General features: G+C 39.0%; 1 protein-coding gene across 4 annotated transcripts in view; it reads left to right on the plus strand.

The window, feature by feature from the left end:
* Positions 1-17,795, plus strand: part of BBX (BBX, HMG-box containing) — a 290,219-nt gene that overhangs the window by 2,129 nt on the left and 270,295 nt on the right. For all 4 annotated transcript variants that reach the window (XM_006090071.3, XM_014456988.2, XM_023754948.1 and 1 more), the window contains exon 2: positions 1,133-1,203. The gene's annotated coding sequence lies outside the window, so the exon portion shown is untranslated. The remainder of the gene's footprint in view (positions 1-1,132; positions 1,204-17,795) is intronic.

Here is a 17,795-nt window from a genome sequence, read left to right on the forward strand (position 1 = left end):
GGTCAGATGGCATCGGGCCTCTTGTGCTCGTGCGGTCTATCTCCGGAAAGGCTGCGCCAGATAAATCATCGAAAACTCCTAGGGGGGCAGCGGATGCAGCAGCGGTGGCGACGGGCTCTTCTCCGGCGCTGCGGGAGGAGGATGATTATGAGGAGGAGGAGAGGGAGGAGGAGGAGGAGGAGGGGAAGAAGGAGGAAGAGGAGGAGAGGGAGGCTTTTCTGCTCAGACTGCCGCCAGTTGGAGCGGCCACGGGCACGGGGACACCCCACTCGTTGCTCCTCCGTTATGAAAAGGTGTTTAGCAGACTTTTACGCCCGGAGTGTGGGATTTGCACTTCAATTTTTTTTCTCTCCCCTCTTCCCCAAAGCAAGATGGACTCTATTCCCTTTCTCTTTCTCCCTCTGCCTCTGTCTTGTCAGCCTTTAAGATCGACATTTTGTACTAAGATGCAAACTTGATGGTGACCAGCAACAAAGCCAGGGTGGGATCTCTGGCTCCCTTCCTCCCTCTCGGTTTCCCAGCTCCCCCAACCCCGAACTGGTGGCCCTGCACTTGCCGCCCTGGGCACTGGGAATGTGTTTCCTCGCTTGGTTCCTATCTCCAATCTCGGGATTGTGACCGGAGCCCGGCGTTTGGGCGACGGCCGTGGGTGGCAGCCCTGATCTGCAGGGCCGCGGGCTGCGCTACCTGGATCCGCTGCCATCGCCGTGCTACCTCCTGCCTGCTCCTGGGCACCTGGGAGGCTCCGGCTGCCGGCTGCCGATCGATTGCTATGATTTGGTTACTTACTGGTGTATTTGTCCTGGGGGTGGCGATCACTTGTGCAAGTTGATGAATGATCGCGGTGTGGGTTTTGGATTTGCCGAATGGATCAACTTTCTGCTTTGCACATACGGGGAGTAGGGAGAGAGGGTGCTTGAAACACCTTGAAATGCCAGCTGGGCTACCCTCACCCTCTGCCCTCTGAATACAGGGAACTTCTTGGCCTTTATTGCTGCACAGTTCCAGCACGGGGGTGGAGGAAGGGGAGGGGTTGGTGGGAGATTCCGGATCCTTCATAGATGTTGCAGGAGTTGGGACTCTTGTAAAGCTCTACCATACTGATGATGTGCCTTTATTTGATACTTTATAGGTCACTATCATATGACAAAGGCTTTGCCGCAGTTCATCTTCTTCCAGTGTACTTTCCATTTGCCTTCCTGGGTAAGTATGCAAACTCTTCATACAGGAGACCTGGATGGCTGTTAGTAGTGATATAAGGGTCCTTACTGTGTACAAGAGGATGCTTTATTGGGGTTGCAACACCCCAGAAAGCTTGTTCCACGGAGGTTCCCACAACAGAAGCCAATTTAGGATTCTCAGGATTTAGATTTCAGCTGCTCTTACTAATATTTTAAGATTGTTTAAATGTTCATTTCACGTTTACCTGCAAGTAAGTGTTATTTGAAAACTTATTTTCAAATAGGTATTTTAATTGATAATGTGATTTACAGAATTGGAGGCCTAGGATATTTGATGCTAGGTAATCTTGTGGAAAGATTGCAGCTTATGAATGGAGACAATGATTAAAATCCCAAAGAAGCATTGTACAGATTATAGTGAGCGGCATTTGCTTACTCTTTCCTAGGTTTCTTTTGTGTTGTTTGTGACAGTTACTTTTGTGGGGAAGGGTGGACTGGATAGTGTAGTATATCTAGCATTTAGTGTACCAACCAGCTTGATTCTAAAGGCAAATAACTGTGACCAAATTGATCCTAATTTCCTTCAAAATTTAAGTATTTGGAGAAATTTGGTACATTTTAACAGCCTATATATACAATAAATAGTGACTTTGAAATTCATTATTAAGTGACTTTTACAGATGAATATCTCCCGTAAGGAAAAATCTGTGAAATAATGTGTGGGATAGCAAGTGGCTAAAAAGTTTGTGAGAAGTAATGAATGGTCTAGCTGAAAACTGAGAATTTATAGAGCATTTGAAGGCGTCACGGTGAGCCCAAATGTAGAAAACCAACTTGTAATTTTGCCCCTCCGTTATAAGGAACTCCTCAGGTACTCTTAAGTTGCTGATATGTTAAGAAAACTGGTTGCACTAAATTGTGTAAATCAGCTACGGTGCTTTGTAATACTACCATAGTGAAGATGGGATTATATTTTGTGAATGAAAATGGACTTGGACTCAATTTTTCATAAAAGAAAAAGAAAAGGGAACTTATCTGTATTGTTTCTTGGCTTCCTGGGATACTGTGTGCATTCTTAAAGGTCCTCTTAGTATTAAGAGGAATTGAGTTTGAAGACCAGGCCTTTCTGGTAGTTTCCAGACATTAGCAAAATATACTTTGACATTGCTGAGAACCTTAGCTGAGATATAATATAAACTATTGCTGAGAATGTTAGCTGAGATATAATTTAAAATATCTAGCATCTTTTATGGAATGTAAATATCACATTACTTCAGGTAGTTTTGAGAACTTGCTAATATATCACATATAAAACAGTCCAATTGGAATGGTCAGAATGAGATGGTTCTGTAAGATGAATTTAGTGCACACCAAAATATGTGGATTTCATGTCTTTGATTTTTTTTTTTTTTTTTTAGAGCTTGTTTGGAAGAGAAGTTTTTTCATTTTTGAACGTATAGCAAGAGTATTCAAAGTGCATTCCTGATTACTAAGAACACCACAGTTGCACACTATTTTGTTCATTGGAGCAAACTTTTAATGTTAGTTTTTTCCCCCGGGGATATATTTGACCGTGTCTCAATTTAAAATGGGAATCTGCAATTTCCACAATAAAAGCAACTTGAAGGTCTTTTATATTTCTTTGAGATATCAAATAACTGCTTCATTAAACACTATTTTCAAGATAGTCTTGGTCTTTAAAGTCAGAGTAGTTTTTATAGTCAAACTTATTGTGGTAATCTAAAAGTCACCCTAACAGTGAATTGCTAGTTATTTGCATTTGAGACTTGATTATCAAAATAAGAATTTAAATAAAGGTTTTGCTTCTACATTGCCAAGTTTTTCCAAACTTCACATTTCATTATTCTGCATATCTCTATTAAGTTCTGAAACTGAAGCTTTAATTCGCATTTCATTTTTTAAAAATATATTTTATTGATTTTTTTTACAGAGAGGAAGGGAGAGGGATAGAGAGTTAGAAACATCGATGAGAGAGAAACATTGGTCAGCTGCCTCCCGCACATCTCCTACTGGGTATGTGCCTGCAACCAAGGTACATGCCCTTGACTGGAATTGAACCTGGGACCCTTGAGTCCGCAGGCCGACGCTCTATCCACTGAGCCAAACCAGTCAGGGCTTGCATTTCATTTTTAATGCTCGCTATTGAAAAGGAGAATCATCTATGCTGTTTTTCAGTGCTATGTACTTGGAGGTTCTCTGGTAGTTTTAGAAAGAATCTTTCACTGGAGACTTAGATATTAACAAAATTTTGCAATTTTCACACTTTTAAAAAAATTTCTTTATTGATTAAGTTATTACATATGTGTCCAGTTTTCACACTTTTTAAAATCCATCTTGATCTTCATATCCAAATTAAAAAAAAAAAAAAGTCCCAGATTTAAAAGTTTGAGATAGCTCTGCTTTTAGGATACATATAGGTCTGCTATACAGCTTTAAAAGTGTATACAACTTTGACCTGTAGACCTGATGTTTATACTTAAACCATTGAAACAAAATTGTTTTTAGACATTTGAGTGAAAGCTCGGGTGAACATGTAATAATTAATTGTTCATTTGTGCTGTAAGAAACTATATAATTGATAAGGTTTTTTTGTATGTACTAAAGAAAGAAGAAAAAAATGGTCTTAACCTGGTGCAACTCATAAAACCTAACTTGGCAGTTAAAGTTAGCCATATTTTTCAGTAAAATTAAAAGCATAATATTTAATTATTAATCAACAGTTAACATACTTAAAGTTTATGTTTTCCTACATTTCATAAAGAGCATGGGTAAGGCAAGAGCCATGTTTTATGGGATCGTACCATGAATATCAATTACTTTAATATTAGAGAACTTTAATAGAAGTAATAAAGACTTCACATCTCAACCCTATTAAAAAATCTTTTTGAAAATAGACTCATTACAGGCATGCCTATTTTTGTTGTACTAAAGGAAATCCTGAAATTATTGCTGTCTTACAAAAGAGCAAAAATGTTTAAAGTTGTGATATTTAAATGTTCTAAATGAGTAAATTTAGGCAATTAACTGTGACATATTGCATCACCACCAGGGTGGCATACCTGTATTTTAAAATGGTAACTTAAGCAGGTGCTTAACTTAAGAAGACGACACTTTTCTTGAACTTGTTTGAAGTCCACCTTGTTTTTTTAACATTTCATTGTGAAGGGTACCTTTTAAAATAGGTCTGAATGGTATCCTATATTTTTAGTCAGTTTTCTTCCTCTCACTGATCTAAATTATAAGAGCATTGTAATTTCATGGCTTCGTTTTTTGTGTTTTTTTTATCACATGCCCCAGGTAAATTGGTGCAGGTGGTCCTCAGGCTACACTTTGAGAACACTGTTCTGAGGGAAGTAAAGACTAAGGCTAAAGACCGAATAGAGGTTCTTATAGTTTGAAAATTCTGTGACAGTCATTCAATCAGTAGGTTTGTACTACCTCAAGGGCAGTTATCACATACTGAGCCGAATTGCAGAGATTTCTATATTTTAAGTCATACCGGAGGAAAGCACTTTGTGAGTATAGCTTCACTCAACATTCATATGTGTGCATATTATTCCGTAGAAAGCAATTACATTTCCTTGAAACGCCAGGACATCATTTTAAAATGATAAAGGTATATACCCAGAAAAATCCTCATGTGTTAATGGGGGTTGTTTTCACTTTTTTCTTTCAAAGAAAAAGATAAGGTGAGAATTAAAATAAGTATCAATTATACAATGGAAATGTAACATAAGGCAAGCTACTAGAGAATTCTATCTAAAAGTATATATAAATAGAGAGAAGGTGGAAGACTAAGGAAATGAAAGACTTACATGATTAAATACTAATATAGACCATGAAGCATTGACACACCTAACAAAATATAAACTTAATAAGTTAAAATGTGTGAGTGGGTTCAAGGATATAGATCAGTGGTTCTCAACCTTCCTAATGCCGCAACCCTTTAATACAGTTCCTCATGTTGTGGTGACCCCCAACCATAAAATTATTTTCGTTGCTACTTCATAACTGTAATTTTGCTATTGTTATGAATCATAATGTAAATATCTAATATGCTATATGTGTTTTCCTATGGTCATGACCCACAGGTTGAGAACCCCTGATCTAGATAGTGAAATGACTTCAGGTATGAGGTGGTTGTATAAGATACAGAGTAAAAATAAGAATGAGTTGGATTTTATGAAGTCTTAGAAAAAATAAAAATATTGTAAAATACTGATTAAATAATTAAACCAATAGTTAAACATGGCCCTTGGGTAAAAAGATCAGGGAATAAATAAGCTCCTGGAATGGAATAACTGAGATTCTAAAAAGGACATGGAAGGATTTTATTCACGAATTATTCCATACAAGGATATAATGAAATAAAAGATCGATAATTTATTTCAAAGGAGAAATAAGAACAAGGACAAAAAATTATTTAAAGTAACTATATTTCTTCAGTGTTTTTTAACTGAAATGTATGAAAGGAAATATCTTTTATATCCCAATCCACATATAAAAACTGAAACAAAAGTTTTCTGAAACAGTACTAAGAGCAGTGCCCTCTGATATTTTCTATTCCTATCCAAACTCTACAAATCTAATCTGTTCCAAACCATTTTACTGAAAAATAAATATAGAGTGTCATCCACTGAGTTGATTTTTATGATGTACAGTTTGAGAAACACCAACCTGGAGTGCTTGCTAAAAGTGGAGGTCCTCAGGCCCCACCCCCAGATATTCTGATTCAGTGTGTTTGGTGTAGGGCTCAGGATTCTGCATTTCAAATAGTACTGCAGGGGATACTGAAACAGGTGTGGGGTACTCTGACACACTTTGAGAAACTGGTGTAAGGGACAGATGGCTAAAGATTGAATGGGAGTCATGCACTGAGTGTGGGGTTAGAGTTTACTGACTGCTGAGGTCTCGTGCAGCTTCAAGATTCTAAGGCTATGTTTCAGTCAGCATTTTGCAATACTGAGAGGACCTCCATGGCCCTCTGTAGATATTCCTGCAGTAGCAGGTATGGTGCAAGGAACAGTGCTGCCTCTGTAGCTTACTAAGCTGAGAGAGTTTGAGCATGTCACTTCAGAATAAACTTTCACTATCAGATGTGCAAAAGGACTTATTAGTATTTACCATGCAACAGAATGAGAATTACAAAGACAGTAATGTCAGTAAATGACCTTTATCTACAGTCAGCACTCAAAATATAGTATAAGTTTTCATAGTTATATCTCACTTCACCCTAACTCCCACTAAGATTGAAATTTCTCAAAACTGTACCTTTAATTTTCATTTTCCCTAAAGCAGCAATTTACAACCAGTGTGCTATAGCACCAGTGTGCTACAAAAATTTTTAAAATGTGGAATTCCTGACTATTTGGTCAAGGGCACTGATCTCTTTCCCTTAGATCAGGGGTGGGAACCTTATTTCTGCCAAGGGCCATTTGGATATTTATAACATCACTAGAGGCCCAGTGCACAAAATACGTGCATGGGTAGGGTCCCTATTCCTGCCCGGCGATCAGGGCCGATCTGTGGGGCGACTGGTGGGGCGATTGGGGGGCCCCTGCTGGCATCTGCCTTGGCTGGCCTGGTGCTGCCTGTTCACTGGCTCTGCCCCCCACCGAAACTGGTCGGGGCCTGCGGGCTGGGGGTAGCTCCTGCGTTGAGCGTCTGCCCCTGGTTGTCAGTGCACATTATAGCGACCTGTTGTTCCACCATACCGTTCAGTTGATTTGCATATTAGGCTTTTATTATATAGGATTCTGGGCCATACAGAATTACCAACTTAAAAATTAGCCTGTTATATTTGGTCAAACATTTAATTAATTCACCCCTAATGTTTTGGCAGGGTCAGACCAAATGATTTTGAGTGCTTTATATGGTCTGCGGGCCGTTCTTTCCCCACCCCTGCCTTTGATCATCAAGTTAAAAATTGACAACAGCCAATACAACAATAGCCATCCAGTGTGAATGAACCAAAATTATACCTAATTTTTTTTGTCATATTGGCAATCTATACTAATAAAAGGGTAATATGCTAATTAGACTGGACATCTTTCCGGACAAAGCCATGGTGGCGGGGCCAAGGCAGAGGCAGTTAAGGGTGATAAGGCTGGCGGGGGAGAGAAGTTAGGGGGATCAGGCCGGCGGGGGAGAGCAATTAGGGGGATCAGGTCAGCAGGGGAGAGCAGTTAGGGGTATCCGGCCGGCAAGCAGGTGAGCGGTTAGGAGCCTGCAGTCCCAGATTACAAGAGGGATGTCCGACTGTCGGTTTAGGCCTGATCCCACCGGCAGTTGGACATCCCCTGAGGGGTCCCGGATTAGAGAGGGTGCAGGACGGGCTGAGGTGCAACCCCCCCCCCATCCCGTGCATGAATTTCGTGCACCGGGCTCTATATATTGGTGTGCTGTAGAATTTTAGTAATCCTATATAATAAAAGCCCAGCGACCGAATGGCTGAACAACCAGAACGACCAGTCGACCAGTTGCTATGAGGTGTACTAACAACCAGGGGGTAGACGCTCAATGCAGGAGCTGCCCCCGGTGGTCAGTGTGTTCCCACAGTGGGAGCACAACTCGACTGACCAGGATGAGTGGGTCCACAGCCGCTTGGCAGACCGGGATGAGCGGCGCTCCCACGGTGGGCCAATCCCCGCAGGCCATGCCCCCCACCAATGCACAAATCTCGTGCACCGGGCCTCTAGTTAGTTTATAAGATGCAAAAGGTTGAAAATTGCTGCTTTAAAGTGATTCTCAACCTTAGTATCATGAAACACTAGTGTGTTTTTCACTAGATGTGAGGTGTTGGACAATTAATTTGATACTGAAGGAAATATGAATAACCAGAAGAAAACAAAAGAATAGTTGAGGCATGCACAGCTAAGTACAGGCTTTTTTTCAGGTTTGGACAAGGATTTTTCCACCTCTCACAAAAGATAAAGTGCAGGACAGGAGAACAACTCTTTTCATATTTCAAAGTGATTAGCTGAGTATTCTCTCTGGTGACTTTGATACTTCTTGGAATGTTTTAGAGCAGGGGTGGGCAAACTTTTTGACTCGAGGGCCACAATGGGTTCTTAAACTGGACCGGAGGGCCAGAACAAAAGCATGGATGGAGTGTTTGTGTGAACTAATATAAATTCAAAGTAAACATCATTACATAAAAGGGTACGGTCTTTTTTTTTTTTTTTTTTTTAGTTTTATTCATTTCAAATGGGCCGGATCCAGCCTGCGGGCCGTAGTTTGCCCACGGCTGTTTTAGAGCATCACTTCTCCAACTTTCCTCTACCATGATACATGCAACTGATATTTACACATGGGGCATTGCAATTTCCCTGGTTATAGACATGGATAAATTACCTGGTGGGTTTTATATGTAGTTCACAGTGTGATAAAGCCACTTCTTTCCCTATTAAGAATGTCAGAATACAAGTGAGAATCGTATTATCATAATGAAAATTTTGAATATACCCATACACCTATTTGAAACCCTTTATAAACTGTGGTACTTTAACTGTTTGTAACTAATTACTTAGGGCATTTTTCACAACCAATCAAAACTTATCCTTGTGTCAAAGCATGAAAATTGAGAAGCATTACATCCAGTGTGCATACTTACATTGCACAAAATAGACACTTAAATAGAAAAAAGGGGCAAGTGAAGAAGATGAGTGGGAAATACACCAAATTCCTGAAATCTTGAATAATATGAAAACTGAAAGCTAGGGAAAATGCAACATGTGGCCAAATACAAAGAAGTGCAAATGACTGCAAGTAGTATCAGAGTTCTCTAACAATTTATTTTTAAGTAGTCTCAACATTCATTTATTTGAATAAATTAAAAAGAAATAACTTTGCATTTCCTAATTTTTAAGATTATATTTGACAGGAACATCTTTCTACTTTGCTAAATTTTAGTTGGGTGTACTTTTTCATCTCCAGTAAATTAATTAGCTATATATATTTTTGATATGTAGTGGTATTAGATATATAGTCACATCCTTTATCTAAAAAAAAATCTCCAAAAGATGGAAAGAGTTTTTTGTTTGTTTGTTTCTCCAAAAGTTTGGTGGCAAAAGCAAAACCTGATGCAAACTATTATGGGCTTGTTTAAAATAGTTTTAAAGCTTACTTAGAAAGAATATTCACATACTTTGCTATAGAAATAGTAATATGTTTGATTGTGTGGGCTATCCTAGATTCCTAGTTCTAGCTAGCAGTGATACATAACATATGCTATATGCTCTCTCTGACCTTTTATAAAAAACTTAAATTTTTCAATTACAGTTTACATTTAATATTATTTTTTATTAGTTTTAGGTGTATAGCATAGTGGTTAGGCAATCATATACTTTACAAAGTGGTCCCCCTGATATTTTAAGTACCCACCTGACACTATACATAATCATTACAATATCTCTCTGACCTTTTTTCTTTAAATATATATATTTTTATTGATTTCAGAGAGGAAGGGAGAGGGAGAGATAGAAACATCAATGATAAGAGAGAATCATCAGTTGGCTGCTTTCTACACACCCCCTACTAGGGATCGAGCCCGCAATCCCGGCATGTGCCCTGACCTGGGATCGAACCATGCCCTCTTAATTTATAGGTTGACACTTAACCACTGAGCCATGCCGGCCGGGCTCTCTCTGACCTTTTTAAAAACACAAAAATCTGAAGCATACCTGGACCCAAGGATTTTCATAAGGGATTATGATCCTAGCATATTAATTTCCTTAGTCCACACAGTGAAATTTATCTGCCATTCCTACCTACTTCACTCAATGAAAATTCTTTTGCTAATTTTGGTTGCTGATCATCTGAACATTTTGACTTCATTGCAAGCTGGTGAATCATGGAAGATATCTTAACATTATATTTTAACTCAGTAAAACTGTCTGTGTGGCCCTAACCAGGTTGGCTCAGTGGATAGAGCGTCGGCCCGTGGACTGAAGGGTCCCAGGTTTGATTCCGATCAAGGGCATGTACCTTGGTTATGGGCACATCCCCAGTAAGGGGTGTGCAGTAGGAAGCTGATGGATGTTTCTCTTTCATCGATGTTTCTAACTTTCTATCCCTCCCCCTTCCTCTCTGTAAAAAATCAATAAAATATATTAAAAGAAAACTGTCTGTTGGAACCCTTTGGCTTCTAAAATAAGGCTAGAAGGCATTAGAGATTATAAAGTCAGATAAGCAAATTGGTAGTTAATATCATTTGTACCTCCTAAGTTGAGCAGTGTAAAAGGCTCCTGGCCTGGGTAAGGAAAGCTTACACACACACACACACACACACACACACACACACACACACACGCACTTGTTAGTTGAACCTCATATATCCATTTTGATATCGTGATTCCTTATTGTCAGTTTAATTAAACAAACACACTGATATCTATATAACATTTTAAATGCTTACTGTGTTGACCATTTCTTATGTATCAGTGAACAAAATTTAGGCTACTTTCATTATGGTTTACTGTAGTGAGATACTTCATGAAGGGGTTCTATTTCCTTTATTGCTATTTGCACAGTTCTTACATTCTAGCAGAAAAGTAAAAATAGAAAGTTTTCTGCAAATTTAGTCTACTCAGGTGAGAATATTTTTGTGTTGTATTGCTTCATAGAAGTTCTAGATGCCTTTATTTTCAATAATTAACTATGAAAATCCAAGTTAAGATCTTGCCTTTGTACTTTTAATTTTCTATAGAACCAGAGAAAAATGAAAAGTTTGATGTGAAGAAAACAGTCTGACATTCTCTAGGAATAAAGTAGTAGCTGATGTGATCTATTGTTATGGCTAGACTTAAATCAGTCTTCATTTGGTATAGACTGAAATTGTTGATGGCTTTTAATATTTATTAGAGACCCAGTGCACGAATTTGTGCGTGGGTGGGGTCTGGCTGACCTGCCCCGATGGGTCCATTGGGCTGGGCTGGCGGGGGGGAGGGGCAATGAATAAAACTAAAAAAAAAAAAAAAGACCGTACCCTTTTATGTAATGATGTTTACTTTGAATTTATATTAGTTCACACAAACACTCCATCCATGCTTTTGTTCCGGCCCTCCGGTCCAGTTTAAGAACCCATTGTGGCCCTCGAGTCAAAAAGTTTGCCCACCCCTGTTCTAGTCGTTCCGCCATTCTAGTCGCAGGTCTTTTATATATATATAGATTGCTTGACTACTGTAGGAAAGCCACAGATTGAGTAATTCAGTGGGAGTCTTATTAGCAATGCTGATTCTTTTAATATTAAAAAATGCTGAGTTTTTTTCCACTTTTGGTGTGCCTTTGAAAACTCACCCAAGTGTAGAGTTCTCTTTGACTACAAGGGAATGTGGTAGAGCATGGAACAAAATGAGAAAATAATTCTCCACACCCAGCTGACAAACTTTGAATATCTTTTGAGTTACTGAAGTTAAAAATTTTTTGTCTTTCCCTCATTTCTTCACCCCTTCTTCCCTCTGCTTTCTTCCCCTCTTCTTCTATCCTGTCTCTCTGATCACTTTTTGTCTGTCAGCCTTTTATCGTATTCACTAATGTGCATCTGTGATACTGCCTACAAATGTTTAAGATTGATAATATGGAGTTGAATTTTTTTTTTTACTATTATTTGGTTTTAGAGATTTGTTTGTACTGTTTGAGGTGTTTTAGTGATTATCACTATTTATATAATAATAAAGTTGACGATATATGAGTTTGAGCCATCACCCAATTCCCTACGTGAAATATCAGTTAGGAAGGGATTATGAGGTGCCTGTAGTAGGGCTTTGTGAAGTAAAGTCACTTGTTGTTTTTATGAAATAAATCAAAGTGAATTTTTTTATTCAATTTTTTGTGTTTTAGGGTGATAGGCTGATTACATAGTTTTATTTATATTTAAGGGAAAGTTGAAAGCAGTTTTTAGAAGTTTCCCAAACAGTATTTTACTTTGGGGGGAAGGGATGAAGTTAATTTGGACTGAGGGCCTCTTTGTGCAGTACAAGTTTTATTTTACTACTTTATTTTTCAAAACAACTTTCTGATGGGAGGTAACTATTTAGTTAGTTAGTTATTTTTAAATATATTTTTATTGATTTCAGAGAGGAAGGGAGAGGGAGAGAGAGATAGAAACATCAATGATGAGAGAGAATCATTGATAAGCTGCCATCTGCACGCCCCCTACTGGGATCGAGCCCACAACCTGGATATGTGCCCTTGACCGGAATCTAACCAGGGACCCTTCAAGTCCGAAGGCTAATGCTCTATTCACTGAGCCAAACCCACTAGGACAAGGTCACTATTTTAATGATGAGGAAACTGAGTCTGGTTTAGTAACTTCTCTGAGGTCACACCAGAATGCTTGGCTGCAGTGCCACAGTCTTTTGGGGTTTTCTGCACAATCTTTTGGGCTTTTGCCTGCCTTTTGGGCCACATTCCAAGAGGTTAGAAATGAAAGGTTTGGGGCAACTTCCAGACAATAATTTCCCTAATTTTTCTTTCTCTCCAAAGAACAGTCTTCTTCATTTTGAAGTGATAGGGCTGGAATGCTACTCTCCGTTACACTTAAGGGAGATAGATGAGAAAGTCTCTGAGCTGGGGCCAGTTATCAGTGAGGTCGCAAAAAGTAACCAGTACAAATGTAGTTTATAAATTGACATTCAGTGAACTAACTTTCTAGTTGATATATCTAGTATAGAAATGTCTAATCACAGCAAGTATTGTTTCTACTACTTAGTAATTCCTCTAATACAGCATTAGAAATTCTTTGTTCTTTCATGAGGAGTTGGTTTTTTTCTGGCTGAATATTCTATGATGTTTTTACTTTGGTACGTTTTAATACTTAAATTATTTTACTGAAGGAATTTACCAATATAGCATGGAGAGCTTTATGAAATAGTTGTCTGACATTTGCTTTGAAAAGGAATTCCTAATTATTGGAAAAAATAATAAGCAGATTCATGGACTTCTATTTCAGATGTCTAATGATCAAATGTGAGTTAGATATAGGGTCAGTCAAAAGTTGACAGCTTTTGAAGTGGTATCTGGGTACTCATTTATTTTACCTAAGAAACTTACTTCTGCTCTGATAAATAGAAGAGATTTTTATAAATTATACATTTCTATACAAGTAGAAAATCATTTAGAAAATACAAAATAATATGTCCTTTTTTTATACCAAGAGCCCTATTCGTGTGAAATTAAATTCTTTTATCTTTGTAAATTCAGCAAAGTCCCAGAGTAATTCAGATATGGAAGATCAAAATGTAGTCATTCTTTTTTAAATGGCTTTTCCTTTTTCCCTAATCCATAAAACATGAAAATATGGTATTTTCCTATTTTGGCAAAGTAGCTGCTATGGATGGTAGTCTTATTAAAAGTATGCTCTTGCATTATTTTAGCTGACTGATACTTTACCAAAGGTGGTGGGCTTCCATTTCTTGTGTTTCATCCCCATATAATAAACCACTTCCACGCTATTCTCATTCAAGTGGGATGGTAAACCGAATCATAAATTTATGGCCTCTGACACCTTTCTTTTTACTTGTTTTATTGGGTCATGTTCAAAGAACATTTTGCATATTAAATACTTTGGTTCAGTGTTGGTGAGATTAAAGTAGCAAAAACTATTATCAATTTAATTCAGCTTAAGTGGATTGAGTGCCTATAACATGGTGATGCTGATTCAGATTTCGAGATGAAAAAGTTGAATATAGAACAGCTCTTGCCCTCAAAGTAAATGTGTTCTGCTGGCTGGAAAAAGCCACTAGATGTAAATATCTATGCTATACCTTATTCTGTGCTAATTGTTCTAACAGATATGGCATAAAATAGTACTGAGTAAATGCCACTGAAAAACTGGTTAATTCCAGCATAGGAGCTGGACACTGAAGTGGGGGTGGGGAGGAGTTTCTTGCTGTGACACTGTGTTTGTACTAATTGTCATTAGGGTTGTAAAACTAATTTGGCCCAGGCACTATAGTAGATTTCTAACCCTAATTTGGCTTTTATTTAAATACTAAAGGCCCAGCGTGCGATTGAAATTGTGCGAGGAGGTGCCCTGCCTCCCGCCGTGCGAGGAGGCACCCCGTGGGGGGCTGGGACCCACGCCTGATTCGAGCAGCGCTGGCTGCTGCGGGAATCAGGCTGGACCAGTGCCGCGGGGGGCCGGACCGGCACCATGGGGGTCCAGAACCTGAGCCTGACTCATGCTCACCGGCTGCCACAGGAGTTAGGCTGGACTGGTGCTGTGGGGGGCTGGGACCCATGCCTGCCTCACACAGTTCCGGCCGACGCGGGAGTCAGGCTCGAGCAAGCCCCCCTGACTCTGTCTCTGTCTCTGCTCTGGGCCTCACCTGTGTGCGCAACCTCCTCTTGTCCGGTTGTGACCCGTTACGACGTCCTGGCCTAATTTGCATATTGCCTCTTTTTTTTATATATATATATATATATATATTAGAGGCCTGGTGCATGAAAATTCATGCACTCGGGGAGGGGGGGTCCCTCAGCCCAGCCTGTGTCCTCTCGCAGTTCGGGACCCCTCGGGAGATGTCCACCTGCCAGCTTAAGCTAGCAGTCAGACATCCCTCTGGCAGCCCAGGAGCCCTCGGGGGATGTCCGACTGATGGCTTAGGTCCGCTCTCCACGGGGAGTGAGCATAAGCCACAGTCGGACATCCTTAGTGCTGCCGCAGAGGCAGGAGAGGCTCCCGCCACTGTCGCTGTGCTCACAGCCGTCAGCCTGGCTTGTGGCTGAGTAGAGCTCCCCCTGTGGGAGTGCACTGACTACCAGGAGGTAGCTCCTGCATTGAATGTCTGCCCCCTGGTGGTCAGTGCTCATCATAGCGACCGGTCGTTCTGCCATTAGGGTCAATTTGCATATTACCATTTTATTATATAGGATATATATGTATTAGTGTATCCCTTTGGCTTTGGTCTATTTAAAAGGTCACTGACTTTTTGACAAAAATTTCTAATGATATTAAAAAGATATGCTTTAATTAAGTGTTTTAAACTTTCTTTTTAATTTCTTTTTATATTTATTGTTGTTAGTATCGCAGTCTGGAATGATAACACTTTTGAAGTGAAGGGAAGTGTTTGAAGACTCCATTACCAAATCATGTTAAAAGCATAGAGACTAATATGTTTTAACTAGATTTCAAACTAGTGGTCCAAGCACATGTCAATAAAAGTATTATAAATTATTATAGTTAACTGGAGGCCCGATGCACGACATTTGTGCAAGGGGCTCGGCCCCTGCCACGGCAGCGACTGCCTCTGCCTTGGCCCCTGCCCACCGTGGCGACCAGGGGCCTCTGCCTCAGCCCCCACTGCCGCGGCTTTGTCCAGAAGGTTGTCCAGAAGGATGTCCAGTCTAATTAGCATATTATACTTTTATTATTATAGATACTTATCTTTTACTTAGATAAATTATACTAGTTAGGCATATATTAATAAGATTCTAGTCCAATTATTAAAGCACAACATGAAATTCTAAAGAGGTAAAAATTTACTTCTGTATAACCCCTAAGAAATTATAGATTGATAGAAGCATTGGGCATAATTTTTAGTCAGTTTTCAGGTTTTCCAGGATGTTTTCAACCCCTATTTCCAACTGTGGTTTGTCTCATGGCTTAGTAAGCCATGTTTTGGAGGCCCCATGAGTTTGGTTGCCTTAATAATCTGGGCTCTGGTCTTTGGATTCCTCTTTGACTTGATCAGACCTTTATTGTAGCTTCTTTTTATCATGACTTGGTTTATTATACCTCAGAATGTCTGCCTTTTCACCCAGTTCTAGTTGTGGCCCTCTTTTGACTAATCCTTTCTGGATATCAACCCAGTTTAGATTCAAACCATGTTTCTAAAATGTGGTGCTCAGTGTTCCATATGCTAGCCATAGGTGCTTTTGATAACAAATACATTCATAAGCGAAATCACTAATGTGCATCTGTGATACTGCCTACAAATGTTTAAGATTATCTGACTTTATAATCTCTAATCTCTAATGCCTTAAGAAATCATAAAGAAGAAGCCTATCTGGGGAAAATATTCTATATAATAAAGAGCTAATATGCTAATTAGACTGGGTGGTGGAACGACCTTCCAGAATTCCCTTCTGGACGACCTTCTGGAACGACCAGTGGGCAGGGGCTGCAAAGTTGCCGGGGCTGTGAGGCAGCCGGGGCTGCAAGGGCCAAGCCCCTTGCACGAATTTCATGCATTGGGCCTCTAGTTTATTCATAAGATCACAACATTGATAATGCCCCTAATGATAATTTTAAAGCAGCAGAGAGAAACAGAGACACACAGAATAATAGCATGAGAGTCTTCCATTCTCTGTCTTGGGGCTGTTTGGCATCATGGAAGTACAGGCATTCAGATCTCATTATTTACCAGTCCACACAGTAATAATCTACTTCTTTATAAGTTTTATATATGAGCATGTGTTCTCATCTCATTTGGTGCTATCCGTTTTTAGTAGTCCCATAGAACATCTTCAGATTTGTTGTAAGGTTCAGGGTTTTGTTGTATTTTAGTAATTTCCTGTATACAGCCTCTGCATGAATAATACAGATTCATATAAAAGTTTTCTATAGCTTGAAAGGGCTTCAGGAAGTGGGTCAATCACATGTGGACATAGAGTTTTACATATGAAAACCTTGTCTCACACACATAGTGATATGTTTATTGCATGAGGAACTGTGATCATGAATTAATTGTTACAAGTGGATTTCCTTTTCTTTATTTTTAAAAAATGTGACTGTATATGTAATTTCTGACATATCTGTGAAATACAGCTAAATGACCTTAAGTCTGATATATAGATCTTAAGAATTAGGGTAATTGGTACTTTTCTTCATTGCAGATGTTTTCTTGAAAAGTTTTGACTTAACTAGTGTTTCAGAATTATATATTATTATTGATAAATTCTAATTTCATTATGCTTCATCTGTATTTCTAAATGACCTTCAATTAGCAGTGGCTACTGATTTTATAATTTAAAAAATTACCATTCCCAGTTCCTATATTAAGTAATCAGTATAAAGTACACACAGGGGAGCTATGTAAAGGAACATAATACTCATCTTTTTATGAAGAAGAGCCATCTTTGGTAAAGCAAATGATAATCCTCTATCATATCTGTTGGGTAAATCTGGGTTCTATATTTTGAATTGTCTTTATTTTATGCAACATATATTTATTGAGTACTCAATATACAGGCAGTCCTTGGGTTACATCAGACTCGACGTACGTCGTTCCGTGGTTATGCGCCATCTCCCATTTACAGTATTTATGAAAATAAAAAAGTTCCGTCATTTCGATGTATGTACATATGTGCTTTATGTTTTTTATTATTTATTTACCACCAGTAAAGGTCAGGAATTATTATCTTTCTTTTAAATTTTTTTTACTGTTTCACTTCATTACTGCTGTGTATGTGCTCCATGTGAGTGACGTAGGTGCTTATGTAGGTGAGTTCCGACTTACGGCGAAAATCGTGTTACATCGCACCTTAGGAACGGATCTCTGATGTAACTCGAGGACCTACTGTGTATAAAACTGGATTAGGGATTCTGGGGCTTGCAGAATTAAAAAGATAGTGGTTCTAGTTTCAGCATGT

This window comes from Myotis lucifugus, unplaced genomic scaffold (assembly GCF_000147115.1).
Source record: "Myotis lucifugus unplaced genomic scaffold, Myoluc2.0 scaffold_67, whole genome shotgun sequence".
Lineage (NCBI taxonomy): Eukaryota > Metazoa > Chordata > Mammalia > Chiroptera > Vespertilionidae > Myotis > Myotis lucifugus.